The sequence below is a fragment of the Cygnus olor genome, chromosome 3 (genome assembly GCF_009769625.2).
Source record: "Cygnus olor isolate bCygOlo1 chromosome 3, bCygOlo1.pri.v2, whole genome shotgun sequence".
In the NCBI taxonomy this organism is placed as follows: Eukaryota; Metazoa; Chordata; class Aves; order Anseriformes; family Anatidae; genus Cygnus; species Cygnus olor.
The window spans coordinates 50,925,709-50,952,900 of record NC_049171.1 but is presented as its reverse complement, the minus strand read 5'-3'; the positions used below and the strand labels follow the sequence as shown (position 1 = coordinate 50,952,900).

General features: G+C 37.6%; 1 long non-coding RNA gene across 1 annotated transcript in view; it reads left to right on the top strand.

Moving 5' to 3' along the window:
- LOC121068068 overlaps positions 1-9,878 on the top strand; it is a 46,130-nt gene extending 36,252 nt beyond the window's left edge. Inside the window, exons 3-4 of the long non-coding RNA XR_005818590.1 lie at positions 9,533-9,622; positions 9,747-9,878. This is a non-coding gene — a long non-coding RNA (uncharacterized LOC121068068). The remainder of the gene's footprint in view (positions 1-9,532; positions 9,623-9,746) is intronic.
- Positions 9,879-27,192: the final 17,314 nt, after the last annotated feature.

Here is a 27,192-nt window from a genome sequence, read left to right as displayed (position 1 = left end):
TTCTTCTCTTAGCTGTTGGAATCAAGCTGAAGCCTCCCATAGAGGCATTTAATTTCCAGGATATAGGGTATTGGAGGTTGCTTTGAGAAGTTCCTCGTGTTAGAGATTTTCAGCACTGTAAAAAATAGGTAATGTTGCAAGGACAGTGCATGGGGCCAGCAAGCAAGGATGCAGGCAGGCAACCAGGACACATTCCTGCAGGGACAGACCTGTGCACCCATCATGCTCAGAGGACTATTTATGAATTTATGTACTTAACACAATGACTGAATTCCTTCCCTTCCCAAAGGCATGACCAAACTGCTAGTCAGTGACTGCCTGCATCCAGACCACCAGCCACTGAGACTTGATGGATTGTTTCTAAGAAAAGCAAGCCTAGTTTTAGTTGGTGTACCTCTGCTGGACAGGTTTTGCCATTACCTGGAAAGAGTTTTTAAGAATCTGCAACTCAAGAAGCATTCGTTGCCATTACAATAAGCTGACAATGCCAAAGAAAAGCTTATTTGAAAATTTTTTGACCAAAAGGCCATTCTAGATGCCAGTTTTAGATGTCATGACCTTGCTTAAAACACAGAATAAATCTGCAACTTTTTCCTTGAGGTAGCTAGCACTCTACTATGTGAAAGTTAGAGTTATGAGCAGCCTAGCACTTCAGTGTTGTAGAAGTGTCACCACACATACAGTGTAAATACACATACTTTAAACCACCGCATACAGTGACTTAGGCCACACTGGACCTCTGCTATACTGGCAGCACTGCCTAGGCCATTTCAAGTACTGCATATCTGGCATGCTTTTATAGCAATAAAGGTTTAGGAGCTGTGTCTGCAGTAAAAAAGCTGCTATCATACTGAGTGTATGTTTTTATAATGTTTTATGACTCAGTGCAGCCATAGTTGTGAATAACAGTCGCTGTTTTAACTAGAAACAATTAATTAAAGTAATTTGAAGAATGTATTTAGCTTTTATTTAAATAAAAATTCCAAAAGACCAAAGTTAGTCTGCATAAATTAGTTTAAAGTGAGTGACTTCACCTTCCCCCTTTCTCCCAATTATTATATTGCTCTTGTACTGAAAGAGCACTTCCATTTCATTTTGAGGGAAAGGGAGACACACATTGACATGGTCTTCAACTTCTCTGTAGTGTTAAAATATGCTAAAGTCCATTACTACAATCTGTAGTGTTAAAATATGCTAAAGTCTCACACCAGGACTCCCGGAACTGAGTCAAGCTCTTTAGGATTAAGATAAATGTTCATAAGTGCCTGAAGAGAAATCTGGTTTATATGCTGGAATAGGTTAGAAGGTAAAGAGGTCTGTTTCTTTTAAATCCTTGAATTTATAATTCTTTAGAATAAAACCGTGCTGGTAACAAAAACAGCAATCTTCCCTTAATCATGTATTAACAAACAAGTATTAACTAGCGTAGTTGCTTTTGGATATAAACAAAGACATTCGCAGTAAGCACCAAGGTACTTTGAATGTTATTGGAGATATTCAAAACTCGGACAAGTCACAGAGCAACATGACCTCACTTTGAAATTGGCCCTGCTTTGAAATAGACTTTTTGACCTCCAGAAGTCCTTTCCAAACTAAATTATTCTATAATTTTATAACTGCTAACTTTCATTAAAATTGCTCTTTCCACATCACAGAATCATAGAATCATGAGGGTTGGAAAAGACCTCCAAGATCATCTGGTCCAACCATCCACCTACTACCAATGTCACCCACGAAACAATGTCCCTAAGCACCGGGTCCAACCTTCCTTTGAACACCCCCAGGGACGGTGACGCCACCACCTCTCTGGGCGACCTGTTCCAACACCTGACTGCTCTTTCTGAGAAGAAAGTTCCTAGTTTCCAAACTGAACCTCCCATGGTGCAACTTGTGGCCATTCCCCCTAGTCCTATCACTAGTTACCTGTGAGAAGAGGCCAACCCCCAGCTCCCCACACCTTCCTCTCAGGTAGTTGTAGAGAGCAATAAGGTCTCCCCTGAGACTCCTCTTCTCCAGACTAAACAACCCCAGTTCCCTCAGCCGCTCCTCACAGGACTTGTGTTCTAGGCCCTTCACCAGCTTTGTAGCTCTTCTCTGGACATAACTCATCATATTCCCGATTGATTAGAACTTACTGTCTCTGAAAGTGAGCAGTCTGACTTCAGATTCAGAACATCTATCTCTCAGCCTGGATTTTAGTCTGCCTCATTTGTGAATTAGACTAAAACTGGTATGGAATATTCAAAGGCCATGCAGAAAAACTGTATCTGTTCTGGATGGCAACTGATTGCTGTCTTCAGGCCAAGGTGTAGGCAAAAGCTGAGTTTGCAAATGAATAAAGTGGTATAGGGGTACACTTAGTTCAGCATAAACACAGACAGCCCCTTCTAGTGGAATTTGCAGTGTCCTTCCCTAGCTGTATGTTCCTGTTGCCTTCCTGCCCTCAGTCAGAGCCACTGAGCAGCCATAGAGTTGGCCAGATTTCGTTAGTGATATGCTAGGACTAGCAATATGTTAAAGCAGCCTAGCATTAATATCTTTTTCCTTTAACATGTTAACTTGTGGTTTTAATCAGCAACATATGTACAAACTCTTAATTCCGTTGTTCTCACTTGTATAAAATATGCATTAATTTACAGAAGAAAGCATATATCCAGGGAATTATCAGGTGGCTTAAAAGGGAGTTTTCAGCATCCAATTGCAGGAATAGCACAATTGCAATCCTTTGTGACACATTTACCTCATGTTCTGAGTTACATAGCAGCACTAGGGGCACATTTTTGACTTTGGAGTATATGTCATAGGATATCCTACTATTTTCATTGTCCCTCAGTGCAGGAGATGGGAAGGAGATGAGAGTTCAAGATCCTGATTTCCTACTTTCCTGGCCAGGGTTGTATCTTGAGATGCACCTGCTTCCCTGACCAAGGATGAATCTTGAGATACAAAACTTGCAAAACACAACTTCTCAAGGTGCCATGCTGTTGGGGTTTGAAAGAGTAACCACATGGCATCCCAAAGACTCCATGTGAGGCAGTCCCCCCTATATTACCAGACTTTCCCAGCCTGATTATCTAGTCATCCTTGTACGGGCTAGGGCTATTCTTTCCTTCCATCTGAGGAACAATTTCAGGATTAAGGCCAACTATAGGTTTGCAATGCTAGAATAATTTTCAGAGCTTAGTTTAAGTGAAGTAATTCAATGAGAATCACTCTCTTAATTACTCAGTGAGCTCTAGGAACATGTCCTCACCTGACTATCATGTTCTATTGAAGTGATAATGAGAGACTACTTCAAGAAAAATACCTCCTTGCGGGGTTTCTCTGTACAGTTCTACAAAATTCTCCAAGTTACTCCAAATCACAAATTTACCAAGGAAAGGCTCTATAAATTGACCCTCTGCAAAAAGGTGAAAATAAAAACCAAAAAAGAACAATGAATTTCCACCAGAGCTGTCCTGGAAAAAAAAAAAAATCAAATCAGTCATATTTTATTTTGCCGCTTCACCTAACACTGAAATCTCAGTGTTGCAGCTTTTCCATCTTTAGTATGTATAAATTTTTGTGCACATTGTAATAAACACATGGGGCCACAATAGTGACAGAAGTTTTTCCAGTCCAATGATATAAAGTTCAAGTGTTCCAAGTTCTACACCCTGCAGACCTCAAATTAGTCTCAGATGGCTTGACATGCTCTAATAGCGCACTTGTATGTTTGTGAAGGCTCAGTGAATTGTTTTTTAGTTACGCTTGGTTAATATCAGTGTAGACAGAATTGACATGTTTAAAACAAATCATGGTCCGAACAACTATTGATGTTTTTTTTTGCAGACAGTGTTTGGGGAGTTCTTCAGCAGGAAGATTGATTTTCTTTTTGACATTGTGTGTTTATGTTTTTTTTTTTTGTTTTGTTTGTTTGTTTGTTTGTTTTGGCCTGCTCTTTTGGGCCCAGGGATTGGTAGGCTAGTTGTTTACTTTAGCTCTGGTCACTGTGAATACCTATTCTTCCTCTTATCTCTCCAGTGGTATCCTCTCCATCTGCTCAGTAAGCACTAACAATTTTCAGCCTTATCTTTTAAGACCATCTTCAGGAGCTGTTTTGTAAATGTTTTCCTAAAAGTACTTGGCACTTAGAAAGTCCAGCTGAAAAACCATTTAAATGAGATTTCAGGAGAGACTGCAGAGAAATGAACATAAGCACTGCTGCCTTTTTTCTTATGTAGAATTCTTGTATTTTCACTGAGTTTTAATCACCTCCATCTATGAAAAAGCAATGAATTGAGAAAGGCAGGGAGAAGAAGTAAGAGTATCTGTAGCTTCAAGTAGAGTGCACTTATATGAATTTACTCCACCAATACATATGTAAACTGAACGCTATTAAAGGAGGCATACATGACCTTTCATAAGCAGATGTAATATATAATAAAGATGAATGAACACAGCTCATCCCTATTACTTCTTCCTCATTTTCAAAAGGTACCCTGAAATTAGATTGACCACTGAGATTGACTATTCATTTGGCTGAATACACCTTCAAGCAGGCATAGCATACCAACATAATGTAAGTTTGCTCTATAAGACTATTAATACATTGTAATTAACAGTGTAATCAATCATCTGCTTTACTGCTGCGTGTCTTACATATGTTGACTTGCCTGAAGGAAGGAGACTAACACCTAAGGACGCTGCATTATCTAGTTCATCATCTTTACAGTGATGGGTGCCATAAATTATAGAAAACAGGAAAAAGAAAGAAAGAGCTGATCAAAATTCCCCCAAAGCTTGTGAGAATTACAGCATTTTCATCTAATGTTGAATTACGGTGAAGAAGATCTAAAATTACCCTGTAAAAGGAGTTGAATGTCAGTTTAAATAAATTTCTAAAAAGGCTGCTCACCAAAGTCTCTTAAGGAAGTGGTAATTGGAAAATAAGGAAGCTTTTCATGTGGATAAAACTGGTTAAAGCAAAGGAAACTCAGAGTAGAAATATATGGTCAGCTTTAAGTGGAGTGAGATCATCACTGAAGTCCCACAGGGACCTCTGCTTGGCTCAGTGTTGCTCAATAGAGAGATAAAAGAACAGAAAAAGGGGTGGATGACTGGTAAAGAGGTAAAGTTCTCTGATGATACTAAATTATTCAGGACAGTAGAAACAAAATTTAACTTCAAAGTATCTCGCAAGCACATCCTAGTATTGATTGAATAGGCAATACAATAGCAGCTTGTATTCAATGTGCCTAAATGTAATGGGAAAAAAAAAAATCCTGTACCATTATGAAGTGATGGCCTCTGAGCTGATGGCTGTTAAGAATGACATCTTTGGGTTAAAACAAAGAACTTCATAAGAACATCAGCTCAAGACCTGTTCTTGGTCTAAAAGATGAATTAAAAAGAAAAAAGTAGAACAGGGAATGCCACTACACTGCTGCATGAATACGTCTGAAGCACTGAACAGGAAGGCAAGAGAGAAGGCAACAGTCTATCACAAGGATTCCCACACCCTGCCAGCCACCTGACATTCATCAGAAATCTCATTTGTCTTTAGTCACTGACATTTGTAAACAACTCGTGACATTCAGGAGAAGAATCACAAGAGTTAAAAATCTTGATTTTGCTCATCCACACACATGAATGAAGATTCATACTGATAGGGAAAGAATCATACTGAGAAGTAAACAAGCAAACGACTCCCTCTTAAACATTTATAGAGGGCAATACACTTAAAGAATTAATAATGCAGTGAGAATAGCCATAATTTCAAAACACATCCTTTTTCTTGGGAACACTTGTAATGACCTATAGAAGCCAAAATGGCTAATTGCATATGTACAGAAATGTTGTTGTGTACAAATAATTGTGAGGACAATCCACTACATAATGAAAAATTTTAAATTTGTCAAATGCAAAATATTGTTAATACAAATCAGTACAGACAAGATTTGATCTGAAAGCTAGCTTGTTTTACAGCTGTGATCAAGAATCACATAGTGGACTATTTAAAAATTTTGCTTTGTTTTTATTGTTTACTATTGGGCTCTATGTAATAGTGAGGAGTTAGCAAGGTTTTTCTACCGTATATTAAACTATCGGTCTGATAAGTCACACAGGAAAATCTTACAGAGTAAGGAGTGTGGGAACAGAGGCAACTACATCTTAAAATTGAGAAAAAAATAAATAAAATTTAAGACCACTGTTAAAATACCCATTAGACTTATTGTAATGGTTGAATAGCCATTTTCCTATGGTTTCTTACTAAAGGAGTTAAATGTCTTCACTGATATGCTGATGACCTATCTGATGAACTGTAAAAGTAGCTTGTAGTAGTAGGTTGGAATCTTATTTTTGGGAGACAAGGTAGATGCCTTCGTATTTGCACTTATTCCACATAGGCCTGTTATGTTAGTACCATCAACTATTATTGATTTCTGACAGAAACAAACACAGCATACTGATATTTCTGTTATTTATTTGTAAAGCTCTTATTATTTTTGTATGATTCCATGTGAAATTTACACAGTAATGCCATCAGTGAGACATTTTTTGCAAGAACAAAAAATCACCTGGGTGGACTCTTGTAGGCTTTGAAGTCTTTATGTGGGGTATGAATGGGGAATGCATAAGAGTATTATTATATACCAGCATAAACTAGGGAGGAATCAGTTCCACTGTCGCATTACTTAGGGTGGGACATTTCATCATGCTGTCAGGTGATGGTGAAAGCTGTTGGCATTCTTGTAGAAACATTTTTGCCAGGCCATAGAGGCTGGAATTTAGGGCAATAACCCAGTAAGGATGAAATTTAACTATAGAAGGAGGATCTGAGGGTTAATTTAAGGCCTGCAGTGGAGAGATGGAAGAGAAAGTCAAGCTAGTGATCATCTAAGTTATAGCATCTACTCTTGGGCCTGAATTAATATCTCTCAATACTGTTGTTTCTTACCACAGAGATACCAGGTATAGGTATTTTTGCAGTGTGTCCTGTTGTTTCATCTTGGGTGAATTGGGTCTCTAATCTGAAGATACAGTCCTTTGTGTTGATCTTAAACCAGTCAGGTTTGCCATGGTCCTTGCCTTGAACTCTTTCAACTCATCAACAAGTCCGTCACCAGATGAGTGTTCCCACCATGAGTACTGGAGCTCATCTGACCCGTTATTGAGCTGGTCTTGGGAACAAAGGAGAGAGCGCTGATATGAATAGATTTTTTTTTTTCCTGCTTGAATACCCTGAAAACATAGTGCATTACTAGGCAAATACCCAATCACATTATCAACATAAGGGAAGAGAAATAAGAAGTGGAAAATCATCATGGTGCAGGGCCACAACTGCTCTGGTGTAGATTGGTTTACATAGCCAGGAAGTTTCATCCTTCAACTCCTATAGCCACATTAACACAGCAGTTTAGATCAGTGTTCCATTTTCATTGTACCCTTTCACCATGCTTTGATTATCATTGTGGAGGAATTTCCATGCCCAAAAGGTATTCAGTTTGGATGAAATGAAGTGATAGTTACACTCTTAATGCACTCCAACCATGACAGACAGTCAGTCCACAGAAGCAGACTGGACCTAGAATGAAATCCTCCCACTGGATGAGAAAAAGCAATCCTTTCCCATCTACATGCTATAGATGTCATGTCTTCAACACCAACTCTTTAGCTCTACAGATCTGCTCCTGTTGCACTGGGTGGTGTGCTACCAGTGCAGACAGACACAGCTTCTTCGGAGAGAAGGTAAACTTGGAGAGGACTGGGAGATTTTTATTTCTGGTTTTGGTTATCAGCTCTGAAAAAGAACTATCCTATATCATACAACCAGGTTTCATTATCCCAAAATGGGAATTCCTCATTTAAATAATTACTCTTACATTGGCAAATGAATAAGGCACTTAATATTAGACAGGGTAAGCACTGGGCATGCAAAAGGTCTGTCATTTAGGGGCCCAGGTTGCCTGGTATTCTTGGTGGTTCCTCACTTTCTGCCAAAGTGCATAACACTCTAGCATTAATACCTGCCCACTACAGGCTGGCTCCAAAAGCCCAAAGATATGAAGGTTTGTAGAGTAGGAGAAAGCTGTTACTATATGGCCAACACAAATGTTCAGGAAAGTTATGAGCCAGGCTGTCTAAAACAATAATGCTTAATTTAAGATTATGAGATTAAAACCTTATATTTTAGCTGGGTTTTGACTCTCCTTTTCATTATACTTGATGTATGTTAAACTTAAAAAAAGAAAACACAAACAATTAAGAAAAGAAAAGATATGAAATATTTATATATTCATATACTTCTAGCACCTGGTTTTCAAATGAATGTGAGATTTATAACAAAACCTCAAAATCTGGCAACACTATTAAAAGAAAGGAGGCAAATGCTGAGGTCAAAAAAAAAATGCTTACAGACATAACCTTGTAAAAAATTAAATAATAGTGAGCAGTTATGGTGTTTGTAAAGATTAATCATTTCTGGTTGTCAGCATTTAATACCACTGATGATCATGGCTGCTCTCTTAAAAAAATAACAAAATAAGACTACCTATCATTATCTGTCTTCTGGTAGCAAATATATGCTATTTTTCCTGTTTATCTTTAAACAAAACTTTCTTACTCTACAGCCTAGTAGCATATGATTGAAGTCTTTCCATAGCACCTGAGTCTGATGAGTTTACTGGGAACTAACCAAAGGAACAGTAATTCAAAGCAGATGTTAACTGACACTGACTACATTGTTCTATCAGTGTGATGTGCAAAGGCGCACAGTTATTTAGATGCATATCCATATCTTACGACATGTTCTTAGATGTCTACAGCCTATAGTATTCTAAGGGCCTGCATTAAGTCACACAGGTTGTTATGAAGGAGGAAAAAAAGTTGTGTAAGGTAGTATGTAAGGTAGTACCTACCTTGTTGTAAGGTAGTACCATTTAACTTGTATAATTTTTGTATCTGCTGTCCTTCCTCTCTTCTGGGAAAAGAAGCAATTTTTTATTCCTACCGCATGGTTTGTTATCATTGCTTGTATAGTCAGCAAGTAGTTGCTTTGCCTGCAAATGCTCTGTACTTCAGTCTCAGTCAGTTTTTAGGTTATTTTTCCAACATAAAATCTTAGGGCATGACTCTTTGTTGTACTGCTTGTTTTGTTTATCGACTCACTCACACTTAACATACTTTCTTGGAGAAACTTTTTTTTTCAGTTTCCAAAGCAGCTCCTGGTCAGATTGTTTTAACTAATGCAGTAATTGGTATGTGTGTTCAGACACAAGTATTAGAATTTTCTTGGTTTTGCTATGTTTCACACAGTTTCACAAGGTTTCTTTTTTTTTTTTTTTCTTTTTCTCCATTTAACCATTTCTTACTGTCTGTATAAATGATTTTAATCTCCTCTGAATGATCCCATATAGGTGCAAATTGTATAAAAGGATAATAGAGTATACCTCTATTAAGACGTGAAGTGCTGATTTGCGAAATTGATAAGAGACTGCAATTGATCAGCAACAGAGCTGATACTTCTGTAATTTCCCTACTGTCCTACCAGAGCTCTTCATCCCACCTAATTCTTCAAAGAAGAGATGTATCATTTCCTGAACAGTCAGTGCTAGAGTGACCATTAGACAGCTGCCCAGAGGTAATGTCTGTAACTCTGTCTGCAGAGAAGCATCTTTAAAAACAAGGCTATTTAGTGTTGTGAAATATTTCTAAGAGGCTGTTTGTTTTTCTGAAATTTTCTTTTTTTACATGAATCACTGGAGACCAATCAGATGACAGAAGAGAGAGCCTTTTCATCTCTGGACAACTCTTCAAAGAGGTGGATGGGAATTTAGCCACGACTTCCTCATTGATGGTAGACATAAAATTAGATCTAAGTATTACTTCACCAGTGGTTTTTGACCCTTGTCAGCTGTGGAGCTGTAAACATTTTCTGTGGAAGATCTAGTCTCTTTAGAAATTTCACACGTATGGACAGTTCCGTGCATATATTAAGGTGTTTTTCATAATCAACTTTCATGTTTGCACTAGAAACAATATTTAGGTCACCTTAGCCATCTATAGCCATTCATCAGAGGAAATTCATGAAAGTTTTCTCTCTGTCATAATCCTGTGTAGCTCACATAGAATGGAAAAAAAAGTTTGATAATTTATCTCTAGATCTTATCTTTCTTTAGCATTAAGAAAGTATGGGTTATAAGAAATTTGCAACTCTTTTTTTTTTTTTTTCTACATAACTCTAGACTTGTGTAGGAGAACATGTGGGACCTTTAGAAAATCTGTTGAAACTCCTGGGATTCTTTCCATCAAGGAAAAGTTTCTTGGCCCTTATGATGATATTGGGGGGGGGAGAGAAAAAAAAAAAAAAATAAATGTCTTTCTTCACCTAGCTTTTCTTTTCTTGAATATATCGTCTGTCCTCTGGCTACAGCTTCTACTGCTGTAAAGACTCTATTGCCTGTGTTCATACTGACAATTAGACTTCACTGAAACCTTTCAGACACTGATGGATGGGGTCTTCTCACCAGCAGAGGAGAGCTGCAAAGTCTAGTAAGGGCTGCAGAGAAATCTTGCTGCTTGAATGACTACATTAGGCACCTCTCCTGCTAAATCAGCACTTGAGGTGCCTTAACTTGTCATGGTTTCCCAGCAGAGAAGGGATTTCAGAGGTACTTGTTTCACCACAGACTTGTCTGTCATATATTGCATCTTCTCACGAGCCTGTAAGGGCTGGCATAATCCAGAGTTAAATTGATCTTGTAGTTGGCAAAATGCATTGGGAGACTTCTGGATGAAAGTCATTCTCTGACACCAGCTCTAGCTACTGTACATAATTGAATTCACTTATTTATAAAAAATTATCTAGTTGGAAGTATAGATGGAATGAATTTAGGTCATTTAGAATATAATTACACAGGCTGGTGTTTGGTCAGGAGACAGTAGTTAGCAGCACCAAACTTGAGAAAAATATTTGTGATGTTCAGGTATTTCTTCTCATTGTGATACAGAAATTGCTGCTTCTCTAGTGAGTGCTTCAGGTGACTACACATCTGACATTCCCCTTATGATGCATTATAGCTGTGTTTGTATTTTTACATTGCTAGCGAAAAGATGGGTCAATCTACTTTTTATCACTGAGGGAAAAAAATGAAATTGTGAATAGGTTGTGGCTAAAGGTGGGAAAGGAGAGGTAACTGGAATATAAGCTCCTGCTGCAATGATTGAGAGATATGCCAAATGATGCATAGGTACTCCATGTATGGATGGACTTGTTCTGGAGTGGCAGGACACAGCCATTTATCTGCACATAGAATATTTTTAGAGGCTAGGATCTGGAAGACCTCAATCCAGTCTTTCACCAGAAGCTGCTTGTACGACTACAGGCAAAGCAAATACTAACATCAAGATTTAGATTTTGCACAGAAGCCAGGCATGTAAAAGTGAGGTGCTGTGTCATGGCGCTATTGCAGTTCTCAAGTCTGTTTTGTAGACCTGAACCTTAATCTCTCTGTTCTATAGTATCTGACAGAATATAAGTACCCGTCCTGCCCTCCCAAGAAGGTGCTATGGGAGCAAGTGCCACAGGACACTTAAGGTGCTCAGGTGCCTCTATAAATATGGTGTTTAAGATGAGTGGATAAAAACAATGCTTCATACAGGAAATCTGTTTAGTGTTCTGGACATTCCTTAATAACAGCTAACTATACTCTGTGCTTTCTGGTAGTTGATCCGTATACAGGATGAAAGCCTGGTCCGGCTGCCAGAAAACAGGATGGCATACATCTCATTTGACTCAGCTGACAAAACATGAGGTGTCTTGTCTAGACTGAAGATTCTGTGTATAGTCAGGGAAGTGGGCGAGCACTTCCAGAAAGCAGCTTGTACCATCCTAAAATGGGTGGCTGAGCCATAGGGGGCTGAGGACAGGCCCTCCCGAGGAGCCTGTCTCTGTTCACAGACTAGTGAGGAGGGCCTCTGGGTGGCTGGCTCAGTTAAGGCACCTCCCTGTCTGATAGCTAAGTAAGATTAGGTGAATCCCACTGTGGTCTCCCTCCAAAATGACAAAAGACCCTTGAGGAAGGTTGAGAGTTTAATCTCTCCATGTGACCCACATGATATTAGCAGTATTAAAAACCCAGGTTCATAAATATATATATATATATCCTTTAGCTTTTAGAATTGTTTGTTTAGGTGCCTGAAATAAACTGAATTCTGATAAAGCCCATTCCACTATAAATGAAAGGCTAATGTAGTTAAAATATCTTTAAATCAGTCAGACAACAAGTCATACTCCTTCTGTGTCAGCTAAATTATTAAAGTTTGATCTGTGAAACCTTACTTACCTGTAATGAGCTACCTGTGGTTAAGAGAGAAAACAACAGCAAGAAGACCTCAATGCATAGTTGTTTTAACTTGAAACTTGACACTTTTTGCCTAAGCTGAATGAAAATCAAATGAAGCAAATACAAAACCCTCTCCTGTTCCAGAGTCATGCATAGCATTGAATTGTCACTTCTGCTGTGATCTGAAACCAGGAAAGGAGTGTGTCGATGCCGAATTGACTCAGGAGAAAACCTGTTTAAGGCTTGCTCATTTGTTTCAATTTCTACGCTGTAACATTTCTTCAACTCTGGGAAACCAAGACAGGTTTCTCCAAAGCAGAAATCCTGAAATGTATGTCACAGCTTGAGTGGTCTGAAGGACTATTTCAGACAGCTAATAACTTGTACAAATCATGAAGGCTTATTGGCCATCACTGGAGTGAAGCATGTACCATACTGTGATTCCAGTTGTGAGAAACCTTGTGCACTCACGAGGTATGTCACAGTCTCAGCCACAACAGATTTTATACACTGCTACTCATCCATATATTTTGTAACCCTTTCATACCTCTATTGAAAAATTATGTCAAATTTCAAATTTAATCTTAACCTAATTAATTACTTGAATATTACAATAAAATTAAGCATGGATGAGGATATACCCCTAAGTTTTTCAGAAAGTTAGAGCTGCTGTGTGAAGCTTCTCACCTTTTCAGAGCCTTTACTTCCATATTCTCTATTATCACTTAAATCAATGAATATATTCTCCTATTGTGGGGAGTCCTTGATCCTTTGAAATGCAAGATGTGTGAAGCTTTTACCTATATTCCTAAAAGGGTGGGGGGAAAGAAAGAAAAAAAGTGATGCAGATGGATCAGTATAAACATACATGACAGTAGCTTGGAGCTGCATGCAGTAGCCTAAGTAAACAGAGTGACAGGGTGACTTTTCAAAACAAGCTTGTCATGTTTATGCTTGTTATCAGCTCTCCTGACAACCATTTTCCCATCAGCTAACTACAGACTTAATTAGGGCATTAACACAGTCCTGCCCCCATGCCTCCTGCCTTTCCCCAGCTTAGCACTGGGCCATTACCGGGGAAAAAGAAAGCAAGCCAGCAAACAGGAAAGAGAGAGAGAAAAAGGAAGGAAGGAAGGAAGGGGAGGAGAGAGAGAGTGAGAGAGAGCATGATTTTGGTTGCATTACACAGGATGGAAGGAAAACAAGCAGTGCTTTTCCACATTTTGTACCACATTTTTGCAAAATGAATAGTTCATGGGAGCAGGCAGGCCAGACCGCACCATTGAAAGAAACCAGACTCATTCTGTGATTTCCACTTGTAGATGCCTGAAAATGCAAGAAACATGAATTCCGTCACCGTCTGTTAAGATACATCCCTCACCCAGAGGGACTGTTCTATGTAAGGAAGATCCAAAGATCCTATGCACAAGACAAAACATAGTAAGTTCTAAGGTACTTTTGGCAGACTATTTTTTTTGAGGTAGAGACTAATTGCTCACCTGGGGCTTGTACAATACCTTCACTTTAATTAAAAAAACAGAGCACATTTTGCAGTATCCCGTCCCTATGAATAGTTCCCATGTATCATACCCAGACTAGAGCTCAATGTCATACAGTTACCAATAGTAACTGGAGTAACCCTGAGCATATTCATCACAATGTTATTCTTCATAATGACAGTTTTACATACAGTACTACTTTTGTAACTAGTATAACACTTGAATTTTCTGATTTTCATTATTTCAACACTGTCCTGACATATATTTCCTCTAGTATAGCTGGTAGACCATGTCTTTGGTATCAAAGAATTTTGCTTCACTAATCTTTCCCTCATTCACTACCATAAGACTATCCCAATCAAGCCCAGGTACTATTAATTGTAGTTTATTACTTCCGACCTGTCAGAATTGCCCAATCAGTACAAGCGTTGGTGAATTTAGACATTTTTTTTCCCCTCAGTTGTGTTACTGATGTGAACAGCTGATGGCTAATGATGTAGCATTCTATTGGATGCCCTGGATGAGGGAAAACCCAGATGGTGGTACCCAGACCAAAGACTAAAATATAGCACAGATGTCTCTGCAGTGTGTATGAGCAAATGCTATATCTGCCGTGTGGCTTCCAGGAAAATTAATAAAATACATTCCATCTGTATAACCAGGAGGTGTTAAACAGTAGGTATTTGAAACCCAGGAGATTTTAAATCCACACATCAAAATGACTTGTTTCTAAGGAGATGTTAGAGGAGCTCTTGGAATGGCTGTTAATATTCAGCCCAACTTTGAAAAGACCTGAGTCTTCTGGAGAAGAAACAAGTAACCCTTCAAAAAAGGAAAGAGAACACCTAGATTATCTTAATTATGATTTAATCTATACATTTGTTGGTCTAGGAGAGAATAATTGAATGGGAAGTCTGAGTCTCCATTAAGGTGGAGAATAATTAAACTAGTACCAATCAACATGTGGTATATAGAAAATAAAGCTTGTTATTACTGCTTAGGCAAGTTCACTTGACATAGATATTAGCATCAATATAATATGTTCCTGTAAAATGTTTGAGTGGTATTCCATGGCTTTATGTTTTAAAAACTAGATGAAATAAAATCAATGTGGCATGTATTGCAGGAACTAAAATTTGGAGACATATCAAATCTCAAAATATAACTGTAAACAGGGAATGGATCATCAATGAACAGATGTGTTTCTAGCAGGGTTCTGAAGAGATCATTGTTTTTCCAACAATATTTAATGTTTTTTTTTTTTCTTTTTTTTTACAAAGAACCTGGAAAGAAAAAACAATTACTGATTGAACTTACAAAAGGTACATGGATTAAGGAAAGAATGATAAATTAAAAAGAGATCTAGTCACTGTTGCATAAAAAAAAATAAGTCAACATGTGATTTGGTTGGACCAAATAGGAAAAATGGCAGCAAGAAAGCACATACATCTTATCTATAAGAAGTACTTGAAAAAGACAAGCAGAGTAATAATTTTTGGTTTTGCTGGTGTTATGATTATGACAGTTAATTAACATAGTGCCTAGGAAGAACTGTCTTTAGCGAGGACTGTATGATGCTGTAGATGAACAGAATAAAAATGCAATTTCTCCTCTCCAGAAACTACCAGTGCAATTTTGCATCCAAAACACTTTGCCGTTTTTGGATGTATGAACAGGACAGTTTCAAAATGGAGTGGGGAAGTGAGCAACCTGGGTGCTAAAGTGACAGACAGATGTGTGGGAATGCATTGGAGCTGTAGACATGACTATAGTACTGGAAATTCCTATATTCCTAAATTCCTAATTCACATGCTTATGATGTTCAACCCAGATAGAACTTCTGAGAGAGTTTATGAGTGTCTCCCTTACACTCTATAAGTATAAAGTGTTGAAAAGCTGGAAGTAAAGGACTCTTCCAATTTATTGGGCTTTGATATAAGCATCTTACTTCCTAGGGTAAATTATATCCTTATAGGGTTAAAAGAAGTGACACCAACCTGGAAATTTTTCTCTTATCAGTTGCAGATACTTTTAAAGATGTAAATGTCAAAGGTAATTCAACTGCATTGTTCTCACAGTATTTCTTAGAAGACTGTAGGTACCAGATGTTTTTATTTGTTGTCATTGGCTTTCACAATATTCTCCCAGCTGAGAAAGTCTCAGTGAAATTATATATTCTTTTAAGATGGGACACTGAGCTGAAGGAAAGCTCAAAATGCTGCTTGGTGTTTCAGCTGCATAATTTCCAGTGATTATTGTGTGTCCCTGTGTTCCTGGGCCTAGGGCAATGCTTTGAAAATGAAGGGGCTATTGCCCAATCTTTATATCTTTGAAAAGAGATAAAATTAGAGCAGTTTTTAGAGTAAGCCCTGCAGGTTCACTGAGCAGCTGCCTTCAAAGGAAATTTCTTTGTCGTGATAAACAAGAAAGCAGAAGCACCTGGGTTTGGACACATCGGTCTTCTACCTTGGAATACTAACATTTGAAATCATATGGTTGAAAACAAGACACAAGTTATCATCAATAAGAAAATATTATCTTTCTGGATGTTCTTTGTCCTAAAGTAATATTAAGTAGTTCTACTTATATAATTCAACTAGCACAGTGTAAAAGCTTCAAGGTTTTATTACTCGAAGGGTAGCTGAGGTACCTTGGACAAAGAATCTTAGTTTACAGCTCTGGAAATTCTCATTAACTGGAAGAAACGATGCTACTACCATTATTTCTATGCAATTCATTTGAAAGGCTTCACATAGGTTTATTTTGTTCAGACAAATCTAGTGTAGAGATACCATTCAGTAGAGACTGTAACAATGGAAGTTAAGTGTCAAAAATCTCATAAGAGCAATTAAATTACAGATAATGGGGACTAATCTAACATGGTACAGTATATGACCAGGTCAGGTGAGTCAGGATGAAAGTGTTTTTATTTATTGATTTGCTTTTCTGTCATTCCATTTTTTTTAATTTTTTTTTTTTTTAGAATACATTTTACTTCTGAATGCAAGGTCTTGGTTTTATCTACTGTCAATCCAACAAAGGAGGACAGGTTTAACTTTGGATAAAAATTTAAGGAAGAAAAAAATGTTCCTTTCAAAATATAATAAACCTATTTAATCCCTGGAACAGGTTTTACTACTGTCAATCAGGGTATGAAAGATCAGGTTCTACTGGGAGTAAGATCATGCAGAGTAATGGTCAATTTGTATTTATTTCAACAGTGTTGTCAGCATCTTTAGGTGTCCTTACTGGTCATGGCAAGGGTGATTGACAAGTCTGAAGTCACAGAAAAATGAGAAAAAATTACTGTTTGCTCATTAGTTGCAATACACAGATTTGAATACTGCTTTGCTCTTGACATAACCAGCTTTCTGATTAATTAATAATTCCTGTTTCTGATTTTATTTAAGGCATACTTACTGTCAAGAGTCTACAGGGAATAGTGAGAATTAGGATGAAGGACTTCTGTGAGATTTTAATACATAGATACTCACACAGAAGTGTCCATGAACATCTCCTGCTAATAGGAATAGACAATTCTAACCCAAAAGAAATGAGTCAGACATTTTACAATACAGCCTGGTACTGAAAGTCTGCAATGTCCACATCACATTTTCTTTCTCTCCTTCAAGCTGTGATCTGGGAGCTGAAGTGGTACAGCTAGGCAGTTTTAACACTAATTCCTCTGAATTACCAAATTAAATGTCTAACAGCTGATACAATGTGGAAAAATCAGCTATTTCCATCTGCAAGCAGTCTTAGAAAACATCACAGCCTTTTACTTCTCCTGATCTGGTCACTTAGAAAATCCTAAATTGAGAGCAAAAAAATATTTTTAGAAGGCATAAGGAAAGTATTTCAGCTCTTCCAACAGGAGATTGAAGCCTGTTGTTCAATGTGATCATACCAGCTTTATCAGTGTAACAGCGTGATGATGATTTGTATCGTCTGAAACATGTCTGGAGGAACTGAAAGATGTCACCTCGCCAACACTCTCTCAAAAAAAGAAGAGTGATAATGTGTCAGTAAAATTTCTGTGAATTCTTCTTGATTTCTGCTCTCTTTATAGAAAATGAGAAGTCAAAGCAAGCTGATAGCCACAGAGAATCAATGCTAAAAGCTAACCCCAGATGATATTTTTTCTCCACTTATGTAGTGTACTTTTTGGTTGGCAGTGGATTTTCATACATCACTGTCTCAATATTGCATACTGGCCTGGAATTTAGGACTGTTAGTCTGCTAACTCGCTGTGGTTTTGGGCAAACCATGGAGCTAAAATTTCAAAAGTGTCATTTAAGTCTGGGGCTGTGTTAGCTATTGTGGACACCTCTGACTTTATGATGAGGGCAGCTGCTTCAAGAGATGGTGAGGGAATCATAACAGCATCTGCTAACAAAGATTTGCAGATACTGTTCCACTGTGCAAGGCAAAGCACAGTGCTTTCTGTGGGTGGATCAGGGGAATGAAGGGGGAGGCTCTGACCCTTAAAGACTTGCTGAAAGTCTAGGATCTGTTTTGTAGAGTAGTATTCCCAGAGACTGCTGTTATATGCCATGATCCAAGCAGTGATACCCAGTCTATTCTCTTCTGGCTCACCATACCTCACTGGTCACTGCTAATGTGATTTCTCCTCAAAACATAAAGACATAAAGGAGAATGGATATGGAATTATGACTATAATGAAAGTGAAGAAATACTAACAATAACAATAATAATGGTAGTAATAGTAATGTGTCAGAGTCACGCGGTGAATGAATTTATTATAATTAAACCAGCAGAAAATGAATCATCTCTACTATGTTAGTTAAGTAACCCTATGCATCCTTCCCTTTTCTTCTGCAGTCCCATTCCCAACACCCACCTTCTCTAAGCTGGCCTCCAGCATTTGCTCCCTCCTCTCCTACGTCCTCCTGTGCTCCGTAACACCCCAGCCCAGCTAGCTCAGGCCAGCTGCTCAGCCAAATAATGCATTGCACAAGTCTCCAATAACCTACCCCTGTCTGAGCAGTCTGTGCCTGCAGGACCTGCACTACCTGCAGTTCAGTGGAGCTCCAGAGAGGCTGTCTCCAGAGGGGCTGTCTCAAATCCAGGCTGCCTTGAATGATAATGTATGTGAACCTTACAAAAGAGTAAAAGTTTGAGCCTTAAGAACAATTTTGGCCCTGTCTTCCTTCCAAATCTGGCAATTTGGCACAACTGATTATTTAATTCTCTGAAGGTAAAGTTTATGGCTGCAAGTCAACAAGCAGCAATGCCAATCTAACAGCTTGATGCTGCCACAGAAGGTCTCCCTCCTTCTCTCTCCTTTGTGCCTTCCCTCCACAGTCCCTACCCTCTCCCAGTCCTGTCCCCACTGCTTTGTCTCACCCTTTACCTCTTTCCTTGAGCCAATTCAACCAGGAGAGAATTATCAAAATTTCTCACAATTTTCTTCCAACTTAGGGAGTTGAATTGTCTAATGGAGGCATCTGAAGAACACTGCAGTCAGCAAAAGGTATGTGGCAGCACTGCATTGCCAGGACCACAAGTGGAAAACATGTGGGCAGAGGTGGGATTTATGCTTTCTGTCAGCAATGAGCTGTAAGATCCATCCACCACATCTTGCAGAAGTAGATTACATTGGGTCTGATTCTCTGCTATCATAAAATGTATGTAAGTGTTTGTACAAAAACACATGGAAAGGTGCCAACAACTTGGAGTAGCAGTGTTTTACTTTCTTTCTTCTGTCTCCCTTTACAAGTAATGGAAAATCAGACCAAACATACCAACTCTTTTTCTCTTTAAGGTAGTAACCCCTTTTGAGAATGTCAGATGGCTTTTGAAGTGATAAGTCATCTCAGAAGAGGACTAAAATGTATACAAATATATACAAAATATATAACAAATATATAAACAAATATTATTTTTTTTAAGTTAAAAAAACAACAACACAAACCACTAAACATGTCAGAAGTACAACAAATACCTCTAGTCCATCAGCTGTGGTACAGATAAACATCTCAATGAACATCTCAAAGATGTTCACTATGTACAAGTAAATCCAGATGGTTCTTCTGTATGTTTTTCACCAGTGAAGTTGGACAGAGAGTAGAATTCAGCCTTCAGCTCTGTTTTGTTTGCTTTGGCTAATCAAAACTGAAGTTTTGCTTCCTACTTTCTCCCATTTGCCAGGCTTTATTGTTGTACTATAAAATAAATTAATGAACAACTTGTATTTCAAAAAAAAAGGTCATGCTGTCCTTGCCCTACATATATTAATGAATGATAATGATGTGAAATATATCAAAACCATAAATGGACTGGCTCATGCATTTTCTAATAACTAGTATAGTGTGACTTTTGAACATTTCTACACAAAAGATTACAAAGAATATCCGTTGCACTCTCGGAGCAGCAGGGTTGTATTATAGAAATTATAGCACTTTTGATGATGCATGGAATGTATGTATTTGCAGTTCTAAAGCCTGATTTCACCCTTCTTCACCATGCATGTTCCTGTTTATCCATAGCATTTGCTTGTCTTCCATGAGGGAGACTTTTCTCAAAGTGTGTAGTCATTTGGTTGATATTGTTGGACTGAATTCAGCTGTTGGCTTACTGTCGAGGGAGAGGGCAAGGGAGATTTAGCATGAGCACTTAGTGATGTGGTACACTGTCCTGTGTTATGAGATATAATTGTAACTAAATGCCTGTACTATGGTCCTCTTAATATACACTCTTTGTTTTTCATTACTCAACACTTTTCTGCTTACTCTGAATGGTAAAATATACTGAAAAAATATTCATATAAGGACTAGACAAAGAAAAACTGTGTGAGGGTAGTAGTTGTGGTTGATGGTAGACAAAATTAAGAGCCAATATAAATTATTCATTGAAAATTCTCCTGTGTGTTATCCAAAATGCTCTCTACATTCTTTTTTGGACACCATCTTGTTTTCAGTAACTCCCCTGTTGAAGTTTTCTGCCTTATTTTGCTTCAAACAGTTTTGTGTAACTGTAAGTATATCTTCATGTGTAGGGAGAGCAGAGTATCTTGCTTAAGCTCTTCAGCGTCATTAGAGGAAGTTTTTACTCTGAGCTTGAACCACAGTTCCCTGATAAATAGAAATGAGTCTGAAAATGCCTTCTGAAAATAGTTTGTGATGTATTTGCAGGGGGCTGCTGGGAAGGTAAGACCTCTAATTTTAAGCTTTGATGCCTCAATCTGAAATGGAGTAAAAACACCAGGATTGTATTTACTCTCCCAACATTTGAGGATAGAAATGAACTGGAAATGGAAGATTTCAGAATTATGTTCTGTGTACAGCTTATTGCTACTGTGAATGCTTTAAGAGTGTTTCTGAGCTCTGTTCTGTTAACATAAAGTCTATAGAATTAAGTGCATGCATGAAGTGTATTGGAAGAAAAAAAAATCAATATTCTTAATATGCACCTAGTTTTGACCAAACTCTTTTGTCAAATTTCAGATATTTTTGCAATGGTCTTTGACCAGACAGTGTGTGAAGGAATGAAATGATTACTCTCTCTGCATTTCCTTGCTGTATTTTACTTTTCCACTTTTTTATTTGTATTTACTAATTGAAATAAAAAAAAAAAAAAGAAAAAAGAAAAAAAAGGCTGGATTTTACGGTGTCTTTTGTCAAGAAATAGGAAAGTTCTTTGTACATATCACACACAACCGAATTAGCTAAAACCATAGCTAAACTTTTAGCTAAAACAGGCTACAGCAGCTATATGAGGTGATACATGAATACTATTAACCAATTTAAATTTAGTAGTAAATAGTTCTTTTGAAACTGAGGGAATATTTTGTGAGGTAGTTTGTAATTACCTGAACTGGAAACTGGCCAGGACACCATGGTTAATATTACATGTGTCATGAAAAACTCTGAGATCTGTTTTTTTCTTAAGTGATTTTCCTTCTTCTTAAGATTCAAATTCATTTTTGGTTAAATTTTTAAATTGTATTCCAAATGCTACTTAACCAGAAACCTGCTTCTTTGAACAATAATCTGGTGACACTTATGTTCTCCCAGGACATGCACCCTGAAATGCTGCTTATTTCTATCATAGACCAATGCCCTGGCAGCCTTTGTGAAGTGCCTTTCAGTTTAGGGAAGGGCTAAAAATTTGCATAATGTGGAAAAAAATACAGGAACTGTTATCTTTGAAACCATAATTTTGTAATTCTCTTGCTCAGGGTTTTTCACTCTACCTAGTACACATGGGCTCAAATTCAAACCAAAGAGAGATTTATTTATTTATTTATTTATTTATTTTCTCCTCAGGAAAATTAAAAGGTGTGACGTATGAAAACTATGTTCCCACTCCTCTCCAGGCTTCTACCTTTCTTTACTTCCTATTCTTACCTTTGGCTTCACCACCTCTGGAAACTGTAAAATAAATTGGAGTGAACTGACAATTGTAAAATGAAGCCAACACTGCCCTTGAAAGTAGGCCGTAAGGCAGAGTGCATGAAAACTCTGGTTATGAGGTCTTCTTTATCACCAGCCCATGCAACTATGTTGAGGGAAGATTTCTTTTCATCGCAAAAGGTCAATTTTCTTCTAAGGAAATCTTGTCCGTCCTCACCAGGCTGGCAGAAAGCCATGCCTAGCCAAACCACAGACACTCATGTTCCTGTAACAAGGAGGAGGGTAGTCCCATGCCACTGCTTTCTGGAGCCATAGCGTCTTTGGGCAAGCAAGTCCCTTCCATGGGTGTGCTCTGGCTGGCACAGGGGTCTCTACAGGTGATACTTTGACTGAGCTGACTGTTGAATTGTCCATTCTCCTGGAAGACTCAGCCCTGCTGAAGCTGGAAAGAAAAGGAAAGAGGAGACCCCTGGGCCAGTTTTTTGTCTTTTATGTGATAATCGCACTAAGCTTGCTGGAAAAGAATGACACAATGAATTTTTGACTTATGAAGAAGTTATTCAGGATTACCACAGAAAGTGTGATGCACAGCACATAATATTTTGTCCACTACTATTTAAATTTGCACCCGTTTTTTACAAAGACTTTCTCACCTGTCTGCCAAAGGTGAAGGTATTAAATATGTTCTTACAAATGGATTCATATACACTTTATTATCTGCATTTTCCTTTTATTTATGCTGTTTTCCACATAAGTACTTATACAATAGGGTAGGGTAGATTAGAGTTTATTTTAAGTAAATCAAATATTGTACACTATATAAGTTTATAGGGTGTTTTCACAAGAAATTGCAGACTTGCCATGAGTAGCATATGAGAGCACCAGGGATTTTGTGTAGCGCTACTTATTTTACCAGGGATATAATGACAGCAAAGGTCAAAATGATACTTGGCACTTTCACAAAAATGTCCTGTGATTTTTTTTTTAATTATTTTTTATTTTTTGAATTTTCCACCTCTTGCATTCTGTGCATTCTTCTGGGTATTTGGGTCTGAAAGCTGATGGTCTTTGTCACTCTTACTGTTTAATACTTGGTCCCCTCGCAAAAGCTTTCATGCTCGGGCTATTAGATCAACTGAAGCTGGTTCTAAGAATGCTCTGTCCACCCTACAATGAACAGTTTGTTCCCATTCAAACCACTAGAAATAAATATTCGAGGACATGGGAAGGTTTTGCACTGGACAAAGCTTTAATTAACTGTTGCATACATATGGACAAGCTCAGGGGGAAAAGTACAGTCAGCCAAGAGCTGTATATGAAGAGAAAAGAAACAGATTTGGGCTAAATGATATTGCTTGCCTTTCTGTAATATGGAAGATAAAGAAAGCTACATTCAAGAAGAGTATGCTAATAATTTTAGGCATCTTTTCTACTGTTGACAAGGTTCTGTGTTCATATTGATGGTGAACTGTCTGCCAGCATTTTGTGCTACTTAATTATCAAAAACAGGTCAGAACAATTCTCCGATGAAAGAAACTAAAATGTAGAATATAATTATGTATTTTTTACTGTAAAGAAAAAAGAGGTTAACTACCACTAGAAAATAAAACAGGCCAGACACTTTACTTCAGTTCCGAAGCCAAATTGGGTTGACATATCTCACATTCCCATAGCTAATCTCTCCCAGCTACCCAAAACAGGGTGACTGTATTTTAACTGTCTATTGGGAATGGTCCCTGCCTTTATTATCGCCCACTTCTCTCCAAAAAATAAATAAAGAAAGAAAGAAAAGAAAAAAAATGTGATCTGGAAGTGCTGTAGTTGTTTCAGATCAAAACTGTGCCCTGGGATTTTACTAGTGATTTAAAATCCCATGTAGCAGTATTTGGTCTGGGCCCCAAGCCATGCTTGGTTAACTAGTAGAGATGTAATCTAAGGCTTTTTGGGTCCTTAGTCATATATGGTCAAGTGTAACCACTATACATGCAGCCAGAATTGCCCTGACCTGCAGAAGAGGCTGAAAACAATCAGAAAAATGCTGCTTTGGTAGCCATTAATTGTACAGTTTGTGTAATAGCTTGATGAAAGGGAAACTGAATAGGATGGTCTTGTGCAATGACATTGAACCTGAACAATTTCCCTGCTATTAGTCCATAACTTCAAATGCCTAGTTGATTGATCCAAATTATGAATGATTACCAGGGGTTTTACCTGAGATATTCGAACAATTTTACCTCTCACAGACGTTGGCACTGCTTTGATACATGAAAGGTGACAGATGATTCTACCTCTTCAGAGATAGAGAAGGAAAACAGGGTAGTTACCATCAACTTTTAAGAGAAATAAGATTTTTATAAATAGCACTTATACAAAGCATCAGTCAGACTGTGTGACATACTTTGGCTTGTTTATTACTGAAATAAAGGTGAAGCCTATAAATGCAAAGACCTTCTTTGAACTTTCTTCCCTATTTAAACATCGCATCATAGTAGATACTGTAGATGGAAGGTTATGCAAACTTCAATATGCTTTAGTAAAGATACTTTACTGAAGGACTTGCATCTATCTCCATGTATGTATTTTTTTCCCCTCTTCGATCATGTGATCTGCATGTTCCGCAGATACATTGACGACTGAAGAATTACAGACTCTCTCTCTCTCAAAAATCTGCAGAAAGGAAGATTCTTCATGAAATGTAGGAAATCCAGAGCTCTTCCAGAGCTACTCATTTAAATGAGTTTACTTTCTGACCAGTGAGTAAGGTAGACCCCACTGAAGTCAGTGAGAGATACAGGAGAAAGGAAACCCCTGCTGTGTATTATTATGTAAAGAATTAAGTATTTACATATTGCAGTAAACAAACACCTATTTAATCTCTATCACAATTAAAATATATTACAAATAAACCTATCAATCACTGAGGTTATCACAACCATATGTGGCTTTAGAATAGGGAATTTTCATATGTATTTAGATTTTGAAATGCAAAGACAGGCCATGTAAGAGACTTTATTCTTAAAGTTTAATCTTTTATAGATAAGATTAACTCAAAAGCACAGGGATATTTCAAGTGATATTACAAAGATGTAATGTAAAGGATGAAGTCTAGTTAGCAGAGCTCTCATGAGACTATATTGTGATAATAAAGAGCACAGGTGATAACTTTTGTATCTTTTCAAAACATTTAAAGTTCTGTTCAAGAGCAGTAAGATAAAAACAAATAAAACTGGAAAAACAAAAGCTGGAAGAATTAAAACCAGCATGTGTGACAAGGATTTAAAGATAAGCACTTACTGTGATTTTGTAGTCACAAAACTAAGGATAATGATTTTATATGGCTGAAATCCTGCAATTCTTCTTCAGGGATGTCTCCCTCTGACTTTGGCAATTTTTTTAAGCTTGATCTACGAAGGCCTGATCCAGCCCCATGCAGAAATGTAATAGAACATTTAATTAATTCCCAAAGAAAGACTGTTGCAAGTGGTGTGTTTTATGAAGGATAGTATAATGTTTTATGTACAGTATAACATAAAATATTAAATTTTATAAATGTAATAGTAAAATTAGAGAAAAAATAGATAGCTAATGTCACAAAAAAGGCAGTTTGTTATTCCTGCTGTCCTATAAAACATGAAGGAGAGACAAATTTTGTTTCTAAGCAATCTGGAAATTCAAATAGTAAAACTTTATTCTGGTAGAATCTCTTTCATATGATGACTTCAAAGCCATTAGATGTATATATTTTTTTCCTCCTGAGAGATTTGTCTGCATTTGTGGAAATTCCTTCACATCAAAAGAGTGCAAATGTCCAGTGCTGCAGCCCAGTATTTTACCCTGCCAGAAGGCCTCATCATTTTTAACACCCAGCAGTTGTTTCCTGTTAAGGCTCTAACCACTTTATCAAATAGTACATACAACAGGCCTTATCTGTAGGTCAAAGTGGTTGGTATTGAGGGTTGTATGTCCATACTATGCATGTTTTGGAGGAGTTTATTTTGGACTAACCCTCATCTGCTTCTGTGGACTGGAAACTCATTCTAGTTGCAGTATGTTACTTGATCTCCTGAAGCACGACTTTTGGTTTGGTTATGTTGGAGAGGAATCCATTTGTTGTGCTCTAAGACCACTCCATAGTATAAACTGAGGACAGCAAGTGGGGATAACTGCTGCAAATACATGTCTAAAGTGTGATACTGGTTCCTGAAGCAATAATGCTGTTATATGAAGTTCTCTTGCCAGCCTCATGACTTTTGAGTAGATTTTCATTGGCCAGAAGAAAAACTTTGTCTGGGTGAGCTGGAAGAGCTGCCTTCCTATGGATGTTCGTAGAAATGGTTGCAGCTCACTCTGTTCTCCTGGAACAGAAAAACCTCATGATCTTTTCTTTGTCTTCTGGAAGATCTTTTTTCAAACAATGTGCCAATTATGGATATGAAGAGCAATAATAGCTATCTTCTGAAGAAATACTCTAAGAAATGTGTGGATAAAACCAGGGGACTGGAGCAAATTTGCCAGGTTAGCCAAGCAGTAATGATGCAATTTACTTTTATAAGACAAATGAAAAGGCAAGGCAAGACAAGAAAAGACATTGTTTTGTGAGTACAAAGGTTAAAAAGCCAGATTTCCTGTAGATTTCTGTCTTCTGGTTAGAGATTTTGGCATCTAAAGAGGAGTAGGCTCTAGCTGAAGTTTCTCCCATGATAGGGTCATTTACAAGAACACTTGTGGGACCTTTCTGATGTGTCTTCATACTTCTTCTCAGCCAGAGTATCTGTGAAATACATCCTTATGCAAACACAGAGTCTGACTGAACAACCCTTTTTTTTCATGGTAACTTTTAATAACACCTATCCTACACTGTGAAAATCTTTTTTCAAAAGGATACAAAAACTGGGGTAATTTTTATTACAGTACTACTAAGCATCCATATTAAGTATATACATATATTTAAATAAACACGTTTCACTTGTCCAAGAAAATGCTAATATTCAC